Below are 6,751 nucleotides of genomic sequence, written 5' to 3' on the forward strand. Positions count from 1 at the left end.
GTTTCCAGTCTGTGTGTGTTTCCAGTCTGTGTGTGTTTCCAGTCTGTGTCAGTTTTCCAGTCTGTGTCAGTTTCCCAGTTTGTGTCAGTTTTCCAGTCTGTGTCAGTTTTCCAGTCTGTGTCAGTTTCCAGTCTGTGTCAGTTTCCAGTCTGTGTGTGTATACATATGCTGAAGTTGAAGTGTGTGTGAGCAAAATTCAATCCCGTGGGCTGTTAACAGAAAATGAAATATCTCGTTTGTGAGTGTTTTTCTGTCTTGTGAGCTAGTCACTGGACGTTTTATTTGGTTCTTCCTTGTTGCTCAGACAGTTTTTTGTAAAAAAACATTCATTTACCGTCCCCTTCATTCCTGTGAAGAGGAGGATAATCTCATCAGAGCTGCAGTGTTTGTTTCTGGACAAGGACTAATGGGACACACATTCCAGAGGGAATGCAACACTGCCTCCATAACGCCCAGGATCCATTCTGATATTGTATATGAAGTTCAGCTCATTAAAGAGCAGCCCTCTGTGCTCGCTGAGCTCACAGCTCATTGGTTTCTCATTCTAATTGGCTGCTGTTAATTGGCCTCTGATGTTTTCTGCTTTTTTTCACGTTTTTCTATTTTCTCTTGGTGAACATTAGTTGATAAATGACTGTGTTTTTGATGGCATGGCTGGCATTAATTACACATTGAGAGATAATGTGCGTGGTGCATTTCCGAAACGTCCATAAAGAAAGGGGGTGCCATTAGCTGACATGCTCTCGTGTAAAATTATATTTTTTTATCTGTGTAAATCTTGCGCTGTAATTAGCCCTGTTTGTTCCAATTTTATTATCTGCTGTCGATGTATTAATTTCGCAGCTGATTTAACGTGATTCAACAATGTAGATGGTTGTGAGACAGAGGAGGATGTGTGAGTGGGTATGTCTGTCTGCATGTTTCTGACTGAAGGAGTTCTTTGTTCATGTTTTTGCAGGGAGTCAAGGTCAAAAGAAGGGAGTGCGCACCCCCAAACTACCCAAACAGAGCGCAATGAATGGGCTGACCTACTCCTGCCTCCCCCTGCTAACCACCTCCCTGCCGCAACATGGAAGAGTACTCCTGTCCATGGACGGAGGTGAGACATGTCTACACACACACAACACACACACCACAACACACACACCACAACACACACACACACCACACACACACACCACACACAACACACACACACACACACAGACACACACACACAACACACACACACACACACACACAACACACACACACACACCACTCCCTGCCACTCGACCCTTTCCTTTATCTTACTGAACGTGTTAAATTTTCCCTAAGCATTTTTGTTCTATTGTGTATCAATGCTAGGTTCATGTCAAACCTTTTCCTTTACATGTCTACCTTGGTAGCAGCACAACATGAATATGTACTAGCGACATTGTTCCAGCTATGAATGTTATTGTCACGTTGAGTGACATCCAACTAATCAGCGTGTTTCACTGTGTTGACAGCTATGACCCAGACATGCAGTGCTCCATGCCCCCCTCCCGCATGTACCTGCAGCCAGACGAACTGGAGGAGGAGGAGGAGGAGGAGGAGGAGGAGATGGAGAGGGGTCCCACTCCACCTGTCAGAGGGGCTGCCTCGTCCCCCGCCGCGGTGTCCTACAGCCACCAGTCCACAGCCACCCTCACCCCCTCGCCCCAGGATGAGCTGCAACCCATGCTCCAAGACACAGCAGACAGCATGGTCTCTGGACACGAGCGCAGGTACTGGGAGGTGTTATTCTGGATTAAAATGGACTCTGATTGGCTAATATACAGTGGGTATCAGTATTCACCCCCCCCCCCCTAGATTTTTTCACATTCGATTGTGTTACAAAGTGGGATTGAAATATATTTAATTGTGATTTTTTGTTGAGGGGATCATTGATCTACACAAGATACTCCATAATGTTAAAATCAAAAGAACATTCTATAAATTTAAAATAAAATAAAAATATGGTCTTTGCATAAGTGTTCACCCCATAAATTATTTCAGTTAGACCTAAATGACAGAGTGAAACATATACAGAATCAAATATACTGAATCAGAATCTATCAAAGCATGTATCCAGTATGGAGCAAGGCACTAAACTCATGCTAAGAGGTGTTTCTAAAGGATATTGTTAGTACTTATCTATTCAAGGTGTATTATTGATTTATGTTTCATACATCTTTTGTGTAGATCATTGACAAAAAATTATACTAAATATATTTTAATCCCACTTTGTAAGACAATAAATGGGTGATACCCACTGTAGTAATGATTTCAATAGTCTCTGCAAAAAAATGCAATCATATTTTATAATTGATTTATATAATTGATTTCTCATACCCTACATTAAGAACATGTCTCCTGCTGTTTCAGACGCCATGCAGTGAGCCCCCCTCCCCGACCCATCTCCCCCTCACACACCTACGGCTACATCTCCAGCCCCCTGTCCCTGGACACAGACGGCATGGAGGAAGAGGGGGAGATGTTGGAGGAAGAGGAGGAGGAAGGGGATGAGACAGACGCAGAGGTGGCCAAGGTGCACCACCACCACACCCACCCTCACCACCCTCACCACCCTCACCACCCCCACCACCCCCAGCAGATGCACACCAGGAGGCTGCTGCTGCGGGGCCTGGAGCAGACGCCAGCCTCCAGCATGGGGGACCTGGAGAGCTCTGTGACGGGCTCCATGATCAACGGCTGGGGTTCGGCATCCGAGGAGGATAACGCCTCGTCAGGGCGCTCCAGCGCTGTCAGCTCCTCAGACGGATCCTTCTTCACAGATGCCGACTTTGCCCAGGCAGTTGCGTCTGCTGCGGAGTACGCAGGCCTCAAGGTGGCCAAGTACCCCAACCCCACGCAAGGCCAGGAGGGAGGCCCCGGAGGTAAGCACATCTATTCCTCACTAATATAATGTCACTTTATCAAGAAGAATAGAAAACAAGATAATGAGCACCTACATTCCTTAGAGTCTAAGACGTTGGGGGAGGGTGGGTGCTAAGCTGACAAATGGTATTGATATATGATGGTCATACTATGGATCGTTTAGCTATTTAATTTTTTATTTGAGGACCCCTTTAGGTATATATATTTTTTGGATCAAATATAGATTTTGGTCTTTACTACTAAAGCCAATGGAAATGCATTGAACTACAAATTCATAAATGTCTAAATGGACAGTCACAAACTAAATCATAAGAAACAAGAGAAATTAAAAATACTCAGAAAATATATACGGTATACTGTATATATTTATTTACACATATTTAACCCATGTTTTTAGGTAGGCACAAAACTACCTTCAAACTTCCATAATAAAAATTAAAAACGATACCGGTTACCTTCAGACGAGTCACTTGACACTTGTGGGGGTCGTAGAGCAAAACGGAGAACAACATCGTGTTCGTGAGAGTCTCCCCTTTCTATAGAATGGTCAGAATAGTTTGAACACTGTTCGGACACTACAGACGTGTTCGTGAGAAGACTGATTTTCAGGATGTCTCATGATCTGACAAACACTGCACCTTTCACCGCAGATGCGGAAGTTTGACACTGGAGGATGAACTGGATTGAGACGCAGCCAATACAAAACAGATATCTCTATTTTAAACAGATATCTTAAACTGATATCTCTAGCTTCTCTATCTTAAATAGATATCTCTATCTTAAACATATATCTCTATTTTAAACAGATATCTCTATCTTAAACAGATATCTCTAGCTTAAACTGATATATCTAGCTTAAACTGATATATCTAGCTTAAACTGATATATCTAGCTTAAACTGATATATCTAGCTTAAACTGATATCTCTATCTTAAACTGATATCTCTAAAAAGAGAGAGATAATCGGAAGATGGTGGGCTGGATTCAATAAGAAGGTATCTTTCATCTGGTGTCTTGCGAATTGGTGATTTATGTGATATTTAGATGCTAGTATTCTTGTGACGCTATGCTAGGCTATGCTAGTCATCTTTTTACTGTGGGGGGTGCTCCCGGATCCGGGTTTGGGAGGAACTAGAAGTTAAACTGATATCTCTATTTAAACTGATATCTCTATCTTAAACTGATATCTCTAGCTTAAACTGATATCTCGATCTTAAACTGATATCTCCAGCTTAAACTGACAGATTTTGATGGGACTTTTTGTTTATGTAACTTAGATTGATGCACTGGTGTGTCAACCGACTAGGGGGTTCACTTTTATGAATCTCTTATTCTGCAAGCCCACTGACAGAGGGGAAACCTTTTCAGGTTTCATGTCACTTACCAAATGTGTATTTCTTCAGGACGAAAGTATCAAATGGCTCTTCAGGCCACCGTCCTGGCAGCCCTGTCCACAGACAGCATGAGACACGGCCAACATGCAGAAGAGGCTCCTAAGAAGCAAAAACAGCACCCTGCAGCGGGCCCACCCAGGCGCTCCAGCGACAAGGCCTACCCTGAAGGTACAGTACAGAACCACACTCTGCTCATTCATCACTAAAGTACTGCACGAGGTGGACCGCCATAATGAGGACTGGAGTTGTACCATGGATCCATTTGAATCTAGTCCACTATTCTGTAATACCTCATAATGAGGAGTTGTACCATGGATCCATTTGTAATCTAGTCACTAATTCTGTAATACCTCATAATGAGGAGTTGTACCATGGATCCATTTGTAATCTAGTCCACTAATTCTGTAATACCTCATAATGAGGAGTTGTACCATGGATCCATTTGTAATCTAGTCCACTAATTCTGTATACTCATAATGAGGACTGGAGTGTACATGGATCCATTTGTAATCTAGTCCACTAATTCTGTAATACCTCATAATGCGGAGTTGTACCATGGATCCATTTGTAATCTAGTCCACTAATTCTGTAATACCTCATAGTGAGGACTGGAGTTGTACCATGGATCCATTTGTAATCTAGTCCACTAATCTTGTAATACCTCATAATGAGGAGTTGTACCATGGATCCATTTGTAATCTAGTCCACTAATTCTGTAATACCTCATAGTGAGGCTGGAGTTGTACCATGGATCATCTGTATTCTAGTCCCCTAATACTGTCATACCTCAGTACCCAGCCCCACCCATGTGATGTATGGCATGGTGCCTGCCTGAGACAGTGTCCAGGACTGAGTGTGAGTGTGTCATAAGTCAGAGCTTTTAATCATCTTCCCCTCGTGTGTGACATCACTTCCAATCTGTGGTGGTGCTGAGCAGAGAGCCTAGATGGTAGGGGTATGGAGGGGGCCTGTCTCAGGGGACTACTGTCCAGCTCCAGCCCATTCTGCTGCTGCTGAAACTGGAATGTCTTCCACTCCAGCCAGCCACTAATGAAATTACCCAGGTGCTCTGGCTCTTATTGAAGTGGCCCCCTGGCCTCCACTCCAGAAGCCAGGAATAAACAAAGCAGGGGCCAACTACAGAGTAACAACGCACATCACTGGAATATGCTTATCTTGTCAAAGTGAAGGATGTCAACTTTAAGGGTATTTATTGTTGCTTTATTTGTGGCCTAAGTGTTAGTTTTAGTTCTGTTTTCTTAGGGATTGAGCTTGTGTGTCTATCCATTGCCTCTGTCTGTTTGTGTGTGTGTGTGTGTGTGTGTGTGTGAATGGATGCGTCTGTGCGTGTGTGTAGTGTGTGTTGTCTGTGCATTGTCTGTGTGTGTGTGCATATGCGTGCATATGTGTGCATACGTGTGTGGTGTGCATACGTTTGTTGGGTGTGTGTGTGTGTGTGTGTGTGTTGTGTGTGTGTGGGTGTGTGTGGTTGTGTGGTGTGTGTGTGTGTGTGTGTGTGTGTGTGTGTGTGTGTGTGTGTGTGTGTGGTGTGTGTGGTGTTGTGTGTGTGTGTTGTGTGTGTGTGTTGTGTGTGTGTGTGTGTGTGTGTGTGTGTGTGTGTGGAGCTGGCTCTCCTCTTACTGTGAGGTGTCCTTGTGTGTTGGAAGCACTTGACAGGGAGATTTAATATCCAGCCCCTCTCTGAGACAGACCAGCTATCACTGCACCAAATCCTACCCCCTTCTCCCTTCATCCCTTCATCCCTTCATCCTGCCTTCCACCCCATCCCCTCCCTTTGAAGTAATCTCTCCATCCCTCACTCTGCTCTCTTCCAGCTCCCTCCATCTCTCATCCTCCCTCCCCCTCACTCCCCTCTTTGTTCCCTATGTGTGTCTGAGAGGAGTGAGGAGGAGAAGAGACCGACAGTTCTCCAACCCCAGTCTGGTCTGGTCGCTGATGTATTCCATCTGAATAGATTGATTGCACTGTAGTTGGGGGCTGGGTGAGTGACGGGGAGGTGATAGGAGGAAGAGAGATGATAGGGAGGGAGAGAGGTGATAGGAGGGAGAGAGGTGATAGGGAGGGAGAGAAGTGATAGGGGAGGGAGAGAGGTGATAGTGTAGGGAGAGAGATGATAAGGGAGGAGAGAGTGATAGGGGAGCAGAGATATGATAGGGTAGAGAGAGGTGGATAGTGGAGGGAGAGAGGTGACAGGGAGGGAGAGATGTGATAGGGTAGGGAGAGAGGTGATAGTGGAGGGAGAGAGGTGATAGGGAAGGAGAGAGGTGATAGTGGAGGGAGAGAGAAGATAGGGGAGGAGAGAGGGGATAGTGGAGGAGAGAGTGGATAGAGAGGGAGAAGAGGTGATAGGAAGGGAGAAGTGTGGTGATAGGGGGGGATAGAGGAGAAGAAGGGAAGAGGAGGGGTGATAGGGGAGGAGAGAGATGATAGGGTAG

At 44.9% G+C, this 6,751-nt stretch overlaps 1 pseudogene; it reads left to right on the plus strand.

Moving 5' to 3' along the window:
• Positions 1-6,751, plus strand: part of LOC112069018 (roundabout homolog 1-like) — a 55,490-nt pseudogene that overhangs the window by 35,138 nt on the left and 13,601 nt on the right.

Source organism: Salvelinus sp. IW2-2015, unplaced genomic scaffold (genome assembly GCF_002910315.2).
Source record: "Salvelinus sp. IW2-2015 unplaced genomic scaffold, ASM291031v2 Un_scaffold849, whole genome shotgun sequence".
Lineage (NCBI taxonomy): Eukaryota > Metazoa > Chordata > Actinopteri > Salmoniformes > Salmonidae > Salvelinus > Salvelinus sp. IW2-2015.